Source organism: Theropithecus gelada, chromosome 6 (genome assembly GCF_003255815.1).
Source record: "Theropithecus gelada isolate Dixy chromosome 6, Tgel_1.0, whole genome shotgun sequence".
Classification (NCBI taxonomy): Eukaryota; Metazoa; Chordata; class Mammalia; order Primates; family Cercopithecidae; genus Theropithecus; species Theropithecus gelada.
The window spans coordinates 171,879,509-171,892,315 of record NC_037673.1 but is presented as its reverse complement, the minus strand read 5'-3'; the positions used below and the strand labels follow the sequence as shown (position 1 = coordinate 171,892,315).

General features: G+C 50.7%; 1 protein-coding gene across 2 annotated transcripts in view; it reads right to left on the bottom strand.

The window, feature by feature from the left end:
* Positions 1-11,076, bottom strand: part of HRH2 (histamine receptor H2) — a 51,803-nt gene extending 40,727 nt beyond the window's left edge. The window contains exon 1 of one of the 2 annotated variants that reach the window (XM_025388690.1): positions 10,951-11,076. The gene's annotated coding sequence lies outside the window, so the exon portion shown is untranslated. The remainder of the gene's footprint in view (positions 1-10,950) is intronic. The other variant, XM_025388688.1, reaches the window with a different exon arrangement.
* Between the last annotated feature and the right edge of the window lie 1,731 nt (positions 11,077-12,807).

The following is a 12,807-nucleotide window of genomic DNA, read 5'->3' as shown; positions in this document are numbered from 1 at the left end:
AGGGATGAAAGACAACTGGCAAAATGCTGAAAATAGTGAGACTGGGAAAGGGCGATGTAGGGTTCATCATTCTCTCCTCTCTACTGCTGTGTCTCTTTGGAATCTCAAAAACAAATGCATTCAACAAAGCACGGGCCAGGCGCTGTGGCTCATGCCTGTAATCCAGCACTTTGGAAGGCCGAGGCGGGAGGATGGCCTGAGCCCGCGAGGTGGAGGCTGCATCGAGTTTTGATTGTGCCACTGCACTCCAGCCTGAGCTGGAGGAGACCCTACCTTACAAAACAAAACAAAAACCAAAGCAGGGACCTCCTGGGGAACTGTGCAATCGGCTCTTTGTGGACATTGTTGCACTTTGCTCCCTGATTCTGCACTGAGTGAGTCCTGCCCTCAACATTCCTTCCATGCTGGGGAGCTCCCCTCTCCCCTGCTTCTCCCACCTTCTTTCTGGATTTGGACAACTCTGCCCTGACCTTGCTGCCCTTCCCTAGGAGTCTTTGAGTGCCCGTCACCCTCGCTCTGCTTCTGGGAGCACGCGGTTCTTCCTGGACAGCTGGCAGAATGGCTGGCGTCCTCCTCACTGACCACCCCGGGCCCTTCCTCCTAGCCGGCCCCTCACCGCGACTCCCATCTCAGTCTCCAGCACCTCATGAAAAAAGGCATTGTTCACAGCAGCTGCAGTGAGTTCTAGTCCAGCTCTGCTGCTACCAGTTAGTCAATTTTGGCCAGATGACTTTGCTTTGAGCCCCAATTTCCCTTCTTGTAAAATGGGGCTAATAACCCAGCCTCACAAGGGAGTTAACAGGTGTGTGGGGTCAAGATCAAGACCCTTCTGGAGCCAACTTCCTGAGTGACATTCCCCTGTGCCCCTACCCTGCGAGCAATGGCTGGCAGCGGGGGTCTCTGCCTCAGACTTCTCAACTGGAGGAAGGAAATCCCTGCAGTTCGCCACTGTCTGACTGCTGTGCAGTCAGTGGGCAAATGTGTGTCAAGCCCCAGCACTCAATTCTTTGTTCACACACCGTGAGCGTGAATACTGCACATGCGTGATGCACAAGCCCACAGCACAGTGCTTGGCCCACACTGGCACCTACCTCCCTCCAGCTTCCCAGGTGCCTGTGTCCCAGCCATCCTTCCCCTTCCAGAACCTCATTCCCACACAGTCCCAGCCCTGGGGCACCAAACCATGGCTTTTCAGCTCCTGGCCTAGGTGGCCCACTTTCTAGGGATGCTCACTCTGCCCAATTACAAATATTTGAAACAACTGTAGATATGACCATATTCTCGACAATGGGCAATATTGGGAATGACCTATATGTTCAAAACTAGAATAATGGTTAAATTATGTCATAACGAAATTACTATAGCTATTACTATCATTTCTTAGAAACTATGAAATAATGAGGGGAAATGCTTATATTTAAGTCAAAAAAATAGCAGGATTCAAATTGTAAGGAGACAATGATTATAACTATGAACTCCTAATCTGTCAACTTCCAGGAGATGTGGGGGGACAGCAAAAAAAAATTTATGCCTACTAGGACAGACTGGATGGTATTAGTGGTTTTATTTTGGATGGTCATACTGGTTATTCTGTTTTCTTTGCACGTTTCTTTTTCTTTTCTTTTCTTTTCTTCTTTCTTTTTTTTTTTTTTTTTTTTTTGAGATGGAGTTTTGCTCTTGTCACCCAGGCTGGAGTGCAGTGGCGCAGTCTTGGCTCACTGCAACCTCTGCCTCCAAGGTTCAAGCGATTCTCCTGCCTCAGCCTCCCGAGTAGCTGGGATTACAGGCACCTGCCACCACACCTGGCTAATTTTTGTATTTTTAGTACAGATGAGGTTTCACCACATTGGCCAGGCTGGTCTTGAACTCCTGATCTCAGGTGATCTGCCTACCTCGGCCTCCCAAAGTGCTGGAATTACAGACATGAACCACCTCGCTCGGCCCGCACATTTCTTTATTCAAAGTTTTCTACGTTGAGAGTGAAGTCTACAGTGACTAAAAAACAACATGTAAGGTGCAAAATAGTATGTATAATATATTCCCCTTTGGGCCAAAAATAAGACTATACATTACATATATATATATGCCTTTACTTGAAAAAAGAAAATCTGGGAGAATAAACCACAACAAATTAACAAAAGAGACCTCTTTTTTTGAGCAGGGACTGGGCAGATGGCGGCCAGGGTGCAATGAGGCCTTTTGTTGTGCACCTTGTATATTGTACTTTTGAACCACATGAAGGTCTTATCTACTCAAAAAGTGAAAAGAAGAAACACAACTATCTAATCAGTCTTTAGAAGAGGCAGCAGGGTCCCGAATGAGCTCTGTGGATATTTGTTAAAGGTGCTACTTCAAAAAAAGGGATCTGGAGCCTGGGTGCAGTGGCTCATGTCTGTAATCCCAGCGCTTTGGGAGGCAAGGCGGGTGGATTGCTTGAGCCCAGGAGTTCAAGACCAGCCTGAGCAATATGGTGAAACCTCGTCTCTACAAAAAATAATAATAATAATACAAAAAATTAGCAGGGTGAGGTGGTGCATGTCTGTAGTCCCAGCAACTTGGGAGGCTGAGGTGAGGAGGATCCCCTGAGCTGGAGAGGTTGAGGCTGCCGTGAGCTGAGATTGCACCACTGCACCCCAGCCTCGGTGACAGAGTGAGACTCTATCTCAAAAAACAAAAAAAGGAATCTCTGCCTTAGTGCAAGGGTCATGTCAACTGGGGTCTCTGTTGAGGACTTGACTGAACTCGCCAACCTGTACTGTGACTGAGAGGGGCTGGGGGTAGCAGGGCTTCCAGACAGCCAAATGAGGCCCCAGATCCCACCTCCACAAAGCCTTCTCTGAGACTGATGCTTCGAGGAACACAGTTTGGGGGCTGCAGGGCAAGGAACTCCTACTGGCCCAGCCTCTAGGTAGCAGGGCAGAGACAGGGATGAGGCTGGTCCTGGGGTCCCAGATCCCAGGGCCTCAGGGCTCAGGCAGGCAGGTGAAACATGGCAGGCTGCACCCACAGTGGGGGTGTAGCGCCCAGCTGGAGGGGCAGCCACTTCGCAGCTGTGGCCACTATGGGCTCAGTGCCATCAGAGCTGCACATTCTCCAGAAGCTGGAAATCCGGATGTTAAGTAAAATCTTCTGGGTTTGAAATAAAATGTCCTAACTTTTCAATGAAATCTCATTTAAAACTGTTGGCTCATTTTTTTTTTCCTAAACAAAAATATCTTGTGGTCTCTGCAAAAGTCCTCTGCCAGCTGCCATCTATGATCTTGGTGTGTTCCTGGTGTTCTTGGAGAGCTAGGTCAGTTTCCAGGATTTCCTTCTTCCTTTTCTAACCAATCTTTCCTATTTTATAATTGCTTTGAGAGCTTGGCCTCCGTTGACATCACATTCACTGGTCAATAGTTTGGGGGAATCTGCCTTCCGCCTGTTTGACAGTCAGACTGACAGGCACCCAGATCTGGCCCTGGGAGTGCGGTAAGGTGTTCAGAACTTTCTAGCTCTAGCAACGGGCTTTCTTAGGGCAGCGAGTGTTCTGTGCCTGGAAGCAACAGTCAGTGTTCCTGTAGCCAGGACCCCTGCTCTGGGTTCTAACAGTCCTCTGATGCCAAGCAGGGATGCCCCTCCTGCCCACTGCAGCCTCAGTTTCCCCTCCCATCTTGCCATCACACCCTCTGTGCTTGAGGCATCCAGGGCCTCTCACTGTTTAACTCTCTTTAATTCTCACCCTTCTGCGCTTGTGCATATCCAGATCCCTGGGTCTGGACCTCCCTCTCCCGCTGCCTCTACTCCCCCTCTCCAGCCACCTGGAAAATGCCATGCTCAAATGCCAGCTCCCGCAGCTCCTGTGCCTCCTCGGTCGTAGCAGGAACCCCAGGAGGCTGGCATCAGCTGTTCCCATGTCATTCATTACTTAGATTCCTTCCTTTCCTTCAACCCATAGCCCCTTCAGATGATTTCACCTCTCAGCTTTGAAGCTGTCCCTTCCTCTCCAGCTGCAGAATACTGGCCTTCATCCCTACACAAGATGAAGAGAAAGAGCCAGGGCATCCTGATTAGGTTCCTGGCCTCCTGCTCTCTCCTCAGCCCCACCCTCCTCCGCACTGTCTGGAGAAAAGGCATTTTAGAAAATGCAAACCGGATCGCCTCTATCCTCAGCTGAAAATCCTTTTGTGCAGGCTGTGTGCGGTGGCTCATGCCTGTAATCCCAGCACGTTAAGAGGCCATGGCAAGAGGATCTCTTGAGCCCAGGAGTTTGAGACCAGCCTGGGCAACACAGCGAGCCCCCGCCTCTATGAAGAAAAAAATAAAGCAGCCATGCATGGTGGGGCTCTCCTGTAGCCTCAGCTACTTGGGAGGCTAAGGTGGGAGGATGGCTTGAGCCCAGGAGGTCAAGGCTGCAGTGAGCCGTGATTTCACCACTGCACTCCAGTTTGGGTGACAGGAAAAAAAAAAAAAAAATCCTTCTGTGGCTCCCACTGCCTACAGGACAAAATCGAAACACCTCAGCTTGACACTGAGGACTTTTCAAGGTCTGTGCCCTTGATTCCTCTATGACCTGCCCCCACTGCCCTGGGGTCTCAGGTCAAGCCTAATCATTCTGAATGCTCTGAACAGCCCTGGACGTTTTACCGCTGTTTCCTTGTGCACGCCCTTTCTACACCTGGAATACCCAGACGCTCTGTGTCTACCTGCTGCATTCCCATGCACCTGTCTGTCTTCCCCACGATGCTGGAATCTTTTCTCAGGTGTCAGACGTATCCATTGCTGAATCTTCAGTGCACTGCCCAGGACTGACTGAGCACAAGCAGGGCCCCAGGAAGCATTTGGTGAGTGAGCGAATGAGTGAATGAGTGGCCCTCATGTTCACAGAGGCTTTGGCTGTTAGATCATTCTCCCAGGAAAAACGGGCAATTCTAGAGCCCAAAGTGGCCAAAGTGTCCAGTCCTTGCTGGAGCTGGAGGTGTTTGCAATCCTTCCTCCTGTTATTGGAGGTTGGGTGCCAGGTCAAAGCTGCCACAAGCTCTTGCAGACTGTCCCCAAGGGGCTGGCAATAACCAGCCGAGCTGCCTGCTCCAGTCCATGACCAACTTGGCTCCAGCCACGCTTCTCTCACAGCAATAGCGCCAGGCCCGCACCCTCCTGGCAGTGCCGTCACACAGCATCAGATAAGGGCAGAGCTGGAAAGGCCCTTTGCAATCAGCCAGTTCCACTTCCTCTGGTTTTCAAATGGGGCAGCTGAGGCTCAGAGTGGGGAGGTGGTTTGCCCAGGGTCACACAGTGAGTCAAAGGTGTAGTCACACCTGGAGTTCTTCAAGATCTTATCAAACAGGAAAATACGATCAAAGGAAACTTGAAGTGCGCTAGAGGGGGGCTGAAGAAGTGTCCTTGAGACTGGGAGGACAAGGAGGGCCTCTCTGAGGCTGATCCTTGAGCTGCTGTGCAAAGGGCAAGCTGGGCAGAGGAACCGGCGAGTACAAAGGGCTGGTGGGGAATGAGCTGGCCCTTTTGAGGCTTTGGCCAGAGCTGAGTGAGGAGAAAGGCAGACAGGGCACGGGCAGGGCCTGATGGAGGGCACCTGATAGACTTCTATGGAGATTGTCTTTCAGTCCAAGTAAGGAATGACTCAATGAAGTTTAAATGGTGACTCTGATCTGAATAGACAGTTTTCCAAAGAAGATACACAAATGGCCAACAAGCACACCGAAGGATGCTCAAATTCATTGGCCCTCAGGGAAATGTAAACCAAAACCAGAATGATACCACTTCACACCCACAAGGATGGCTAGAATCCAAAAGACCTGAGAAGCTTTGGAAAGGACTGGGACCTCCATGCACTGCTGGTGGGAATGTAAGAGGGTGCCACCTCTTTGGAAACAGTTTGGCAATTCCTCAAACAGGCACCAAGTCAAAGCTTCATTACCGTGTGACCTAGCCTTTGTACTCCTAGGCATATATTCCAGAAAAAAGAAAATATATGTCTTCCCAAAAGCCTCTATGCAAATGTTCACAGCAACGTTATTCATTATAGCCCCAAAGCAGAAACAACCCAAATGCCCATCAACTGGTGAATGAAGAAAATGTGGTCTATCCATACCGTGGAACATTATTTAGCCATAACAAGGCATGAAGTGCCGATACATGCAACAACATGGATGAACTGTAACAACATGCCAGGTGTAAGAAATTGGTCACAAAACCTATTGTGTGATTCAATTTTTGTGAAATGTCCAGAATCTGGAACAGGCGAATCTACAGAGAGGGAAAGTAGACCTGTGGCTGCTGAGCCTTGAGTGGGAGTGGGGAGTGGATAGAGGGTGAGTGCTAATGAGGACAGGTTTCTTTTGGAAATAGCGAAAGTGGTCTGAAATCAGGTAGTGGTGACGGCTGCACAACTCTGTGTGAATATCCTAAAAATTATGGACTTGTCACTTGAATTGGTGACTTTTATAGTATATGAATTATATCTCTATAACGCTCTTATGTTAAAAAAGACCACCCTTGTTGCTTGAGGTCAGTGGAGGCAGAAGGGAAGCAGGGAGGCCAGGTGACCAATAGAGCAACCTCAGGCTCAAAGGACCAGTGCTTTGAAGGCACTTGGTGAACACCTGTGGGTACCTGAACCAGCTGATCCCTGGTCAGGAATGCTCTTCTCTTCCAACCCAGGGTTTCTTAACCTCCGCACTATTGACATTTGGGACAGGATAATTTTTGGTGATGAGGGCTGTCCCGTGTATTGTGGGAAGTTTAGCAGCATCTCTGGCATCTACCCACTAGACGCCAGCACTCCCCCTCCCCAAGTTGTGACAATCAAAAATAGCTCCAGACGTTGACAAATGTCTTCCAAGGGGCAAAAACGTCCCCACTTGAGAACCATCGTTCCAACCTCCCTGGCTCACCTGGTGAATTCCTACTTATTCTTCCTGATCTATTTCAAATATCATCCTCTCTGGGCAGCCTTCACCTGCATCCCCTGAGGCCTCACAGTTTCCTAAACACCCCTGTCAAAGCCCTGAGGACCCTGCTTACACACCACTCTCCCCACACCCCACTGTCTGTAAGCTCCGTGTAGCAATGGCTTTTTTTTTTTTTTTTTTTTGAGACAGAGTCTCACTCTGTCGCCCAGACTGGAGTACAGTGGCACAATCTTGGCTCACTGCAACCTCTGCCTCCCGAGTTCAAGCGATTCTCCTGCCTCAGCCACCCGAGTAGCTGGGACTGCAAGCACCTGCCACCACGCCCGGCTAATTTTTGTGTATTTTTATTGCAGACGGGGTTTTACCATGTTAGCCAGGCTGGTCTTGAACTCCTGAACTTGTGATCCTCCTGCCTTGACCTCCCAAAGTGCTGAGATTACAGGTGTGAGCCACTGTGTCCAGCCTGCAATGACATCTTATATATGCCTGGGTTCCCAGTATCTGGCACAAACCCTTACACTTTGGAGGTCATTGTTGTGCCATTTCTTCACCTCTACAGTGCAGGGACACATTGCTTTTTACAGCATCTCTGTGATCCCTGCTTAAATGTTGGTTGATTGAATCTGTCAACCCTTCCTGACCCTGATTAGGAGTGTAGGCTGTGGATTTAGATGGCCAGTGTTCGAATTCTGTTAGACATTGAGCAAGTGGCTGAACGCATGTTACTCTTAGTTTCCAGTCTGAAAGTGAGACCCATAGGGTTGTCATGAGAACATAGTAAGAATACAACAAATAACAGATATTATTGATATTAATAATTTTGCATTTCTTCTAAGGGGCCTGCCAGGCCTCGACATAGTTGCCCCTATTACTGACAAGCCTTCATGTGCCAGCTGCATCCTGGGTGCTGGCAAGGAGAAGAGAGGTTACATCGTCCCCATCTTTAAGGAGTCCTGGGGGAGGAACATACCTGTAAACTGTGGGGTCCTAAAAGATCTGGTTTGAATGGAATCTTGCAGGAAGAGTAGGATGGGGTTGCTAAGCAAAGGAGGGCATTGCAGGCAAGAGAAATTCCAACTGGGAAGTTTGGAGGTGGGCAAGAACACAGTTCATTCTGCCAGCTGGATGTGGATTGTTGTAGGTGGACCAGCAGAGGGTGGGTGGGTGGGGTAGCTGGAGGCGAGAAGGCTGGCCAGAGACTAGACCATCATGAGCCATGTATGCCAGTCTGAGGACTTTGGTCTTGATCCATTTGGTAATGAGGAGTCTTGGAATATTTCTGAGCAGGGGAGCAGTAGCCTCAGCTCTGTATTACCAAATTGACAATAGGATAAAAGGATGTATCAGAATTGGAAGGGACAAGATAGGAGACAAGAAGATGGTGAAAATTTCAACCTGGAAAACACTACTTGAACCCTTTTAGAGACAATTCAGTCTTTATTGTAGGCCTGAGACAGGGCACCCTCAGATACAGTGCACCCTTACTGAACCATAAGTTACCTTTTTTTCAATCAGGCACCCTCCTCCCTGCTCTCAGAACTCGAAGCCAGGTAGTCCACTAATTATTAAAGAACATGCTCATTGCATAAAATCTGGAAAGTCAAGAAAAAGTAGTCAGGGAACACATCTCCCACAACCCCACCATCCATGAGCAAACACTGTTAACACTCTTTAGCCTATTTCCTTCCAGTCTTTTTTCTAAGCTCTTGCCACATTTTTGGGACCCTGCCATCTGCATGCCGATGCAAAACATGTTTCCATTTACTAAAAACTCTCAACTTTTGGTGGTCACATGTGCGTCCCATAATTTTATTGATTCCCTACTGTTGGACATTTAGGCACTTTCTGATTGTTGATGAATATCTCTGCACATGAAAGAGGCTTTGTTCATATCTCCATGCTTTCATTTGGATGTACTCCTCTTCTTTAAAACATTTTTTGGCAAAGGAACCTCCCTAGCCTGCTGGGACACCCTTTTCCCCATCATCAGGGATTTCTTCCTCAAGTCTGAATTAAATCTTTGGGATTGGAACTTAATCCTGTTTCCCTTACTATGGGGTGTTGGCGGAGAGGGACCACAGCTGGTCTTGTTTTTCCCATGGAATGTCGCCTGGGAGGGTCAGCAGTTAATCATCAGCCTAGAATGGAGAGTGGGATGTGCCTGTGAGCTCAGGAGAATTAGCCTAGACTGAGATAAATAAAGACAAGGTTAACCAGGACAAGGTGATGGAGGAAGCAAAGAAATTGGTGGACTGGGGTGAGTCAGTCTGACATCGGCATCCTATGTAGTACTGAGTAGTGACCTTCCTTCCTTCCAGACCCTGAGAGAAATCTCTTGGAAAGAGTACCCCAACCCTGCTGCCAGCCTTCAGGCTCACGTTCTCCAGTGCTTTGTAGCAGCCCTTCCTATGACACATGGAACAAGAAGCCAGTGCTGATCGCGCACGTGCCATGTGCCAGGCCCTGTGCTATGCCACAACTTATACAGTCATATTTTGGGGCCAGCACGATACAACCAGAAGCACCCTGGAGGCGGGCAGACCTGGTTCCAGTCTCTGCACAGGCATTTCCTACCGATGTGACCACATGGCAATCATTTACCTCTGAGAACCTCAGTTTCCTCATCTGTAAATTGGGATTTGATGGCACCAGTTTCCCAGGATTGCTGTGGTGACTCTAACCAATGCCATACTTGTAATGCACCAAGTACCCAGCCTGCAAGGAGCAGGTTCTCGAGATAAGTTATTTTCTCATGATATTGAATTCTCCTTATATCCCAGCTCAGATATAAGGAGAAAATGCCACCATCCAGACCCAGAGATGTCAAAAAATGTAATCTATCCAATTGCCTTGGATAACCTCCAGGGACAGGAAACTCATTAGTAGGGAGGAATTTATAACTTCCTTTTATAAATAAGGAAACTGAGGTGCTGAGAGATTATGCCAGGAGTCTTCACAGGACAAAAACTGCCATCTGAGAGACGTCATGTCTAGAGGAGCATCAGCCTCAGGATAGGTGTGGAGTGGAGGCTGAAGCTTCTGGGCCCCCCACATTCCCTAGGCCCTGCCCTGCTTCAAGTCCAGCTTGGTCACCACCCAGCTTCACCGACTTACCCTCTCTGGCAAAGGACAAAAAGGGGACCTAGAACGTAGAAATGACTTCCCAAGAGGCAACCACCTCCAGGACTGGGCCCACCTGAGCTAGGGCATGACAGCTGCCACTGGGGGCCACCACAGCACACAGGCACTTTCCTGCCCCACCTCGTTCACCTCACAACACCTCATGGACGGGGTGGGGGGATTAGCATGGCCCTCAGGAGGAAACTGAGGCTCTCAAGCTCAAGGTCAATGCGCAAACTGGGATTCCTATCAAAAGAGGCCACTTGCTCCGCTCATCCCACAGGAGAATCCACGTCCAGATGTCCCCAGCAAGGACTCCCACCCGCTGAGCGCTGCCTGTCGTGGCTCCAGTCAACGGTCGTCGGGCAGCAAGCCGCAGCCCAGCAGGACGAAGGCAGGTCGTTCTCGTTCCCTGAGACATAGAAGCCCCCTCCCCACCAGCCCTCGCCCTCCGCTGGCTTCCCTTTAGCAGAAAGTTGCTCCATGCTCCGACAGACACATCGCCGCGAGAAAATGCCACCACCCAGACCCAGGGACAAAACGGGGACTGTTTCGGCGCAAGTGGACTTTCCAAATCCACCCCTCGCGGGCAAAGAGGACATAAAGCCGAACCGCGTCCCGAGCACCGCCGCGGACTGGGACTGCATCCCGAGCTCTCAACGCCCCCTTGGGGAAGGCACAACCCCGGCGGTCACAGAGAAGGAAACTGAGGCTCACAGGCCAAGCGGAGGCACCTGCCCAAGGTCAGGCACAGCCAGGGAGCGGTGGGGCCGGGTCTCGAACCCGGGTTCGGGGCCACGACCGCCGCCGGGGATCCCGGAGCAGCCCCTCAGGCGGCTCCGCCAGCCCACGACGGGTCCCCAAGCCCGCCCGGGACCCCACCCCGCGCCGAGGCCCCGCGGGGAGGCGGCGGCCGCGTTACCTGGTGCTGCTGCCGCGGGCGTTGGCTCCGCACCCGGTTCGCCTCGGTCCCGCGCCCGCGCCGGCTGCGCTCCGGGCAGGGATGGAGCGGGCGGCGCGCGCACGGCCTGCGCCCCGCGCCTCGCACCCACTTCCTCGTCTCCGCCCCCAACTCGCTCCTCCTTGCTCTCAACGCTCCTTCCCTTCCTTCCCTCTCCAAGTCTCTCTCTCTCTCATTCTCTCTCTCTCTCTCTCTCTCTCAGCGCGCACACACCCACATTTTCTCCCCCAGTCTCCCTCTCCCACGGTCTCACCCACTTTCTATTTTCCGTTCTCCTTCACCCTCCCTCCTCATCTCGCCGACTCTGACACTTGCCCCTTCCTCTTCCTTTCTGACACACTGCCCCCTCTTTCTCTCCCTTTTCTCCCTGGCTCTTTCCCTCTCCCCGCCCCGCTGATTGCGAGCCCGCCCTTGACCGGACAACCGCCTGTTCCTGAGCCCCATGGTTCACCTGCGCAGATACTGGCTGAGTGGCCACAGCTGGAGACCTGCCCCGGGTGGGCGCTGGACCCAGGGGGTCAGGTGGCAGCCCTCACGTTGGGCGCCCAGGGCCCAGCTAGAGTCAGGCTAGAAGGGGGAAATAACTAGTTTTGAGGAAAAGCTTGAATAATTCTGGAATCTGAAATCTAGAAACACAAATGCAGAAATTAATTAGTTCAGGGGTTATTAATTACCAAAAAAAAAAAAAATCAGGAAACTTCAAAAACCCTAGAGTGGCTTTGTTTTGGTTGAAAGAAGGGATGAAGAGAGAGAGAAGTAAGGAAGTGGACTTTGGGAAAAGGGGTTTTGGGGTAAGGAGAATAATGCCCGCCTTCCAGATGAGAAAACGAAGGCTCAGATGGGAAAACCCGTCTCCTGAATATCAAGATATCAAGGCCACTGTGCTAACCACACAGATTTCCGTGGAGGGAGCCTGGGTGGGCAGGATGGTAAGAGATTTTCGCCAGGCCTGGACAGCAGCCCAGTGCCGGGGAGGCAGGCGGTCAGCTGGGCTGACCGGGTTTGCTTGGGGAGCCTGGTGTGTGGAGGGGGATTTCCGTGGAAGCTTGGCAAAGGATGGTGAAAGCGAGGAGGGTTCAGCTAGCATGCATTTCAGACACATGCCACTGCTGATTGATGCACCGCCTCAAGCCATTCTGTCACCACGGACCAGCCCTGTGCCAGGGGCTGCGAGGCAGAGGACGAGGGGCCATGGTCCCCTAGGTCTCAGTTCACAGTTTCTGGGGAGGCTATTGCTGCACTATGCATCCAAGTCATTGTCATCTTGGAATGACAAGAGCCTCCAAACTGGTCTTCTGGACGCCTCTCTTGCTCACCTGCCATTCACAAAGCAGCTCAGATAATCTCTGAAAAGTGTAAATCAGATCGTGCCTGTCTACTTCCCTGCTTCCAGACCTCCCGTGACTTCTTGCTATAGTTCAAGTAAAATCCAAGTTTCTTGTCACTGCTAAGAGGCCTCACCCTACGTGGTTTGCTAGAACCGCCTCTCGGATCTCATCTCTCACCACTCTTTACCTCTCTCTCTGCACCTCAACCACAGTGGCTTCTTCCCCTTTCCTGGACTAGGCCAAGCAGACCATACCACAGGCCATTTGCACAGGTTGTTTTTTCTGCCGGGAAAGCTCCCCTCTGTTCCTGTAGCTGCTCGAGCATCACCTCCTCAGTGAGCCCACCCCTAACCAACTTATCTAAAGGAGTCACCTTCTTGCCTATAGTGTTTTTCACAGCAGCCCCTTTTATTGTAATTAACATATTTATCACTGCCTAAAATTAATTTGTTTTTCTTTTTTCCTTTTTTTTTTTTTTTTTTTTTTTTTG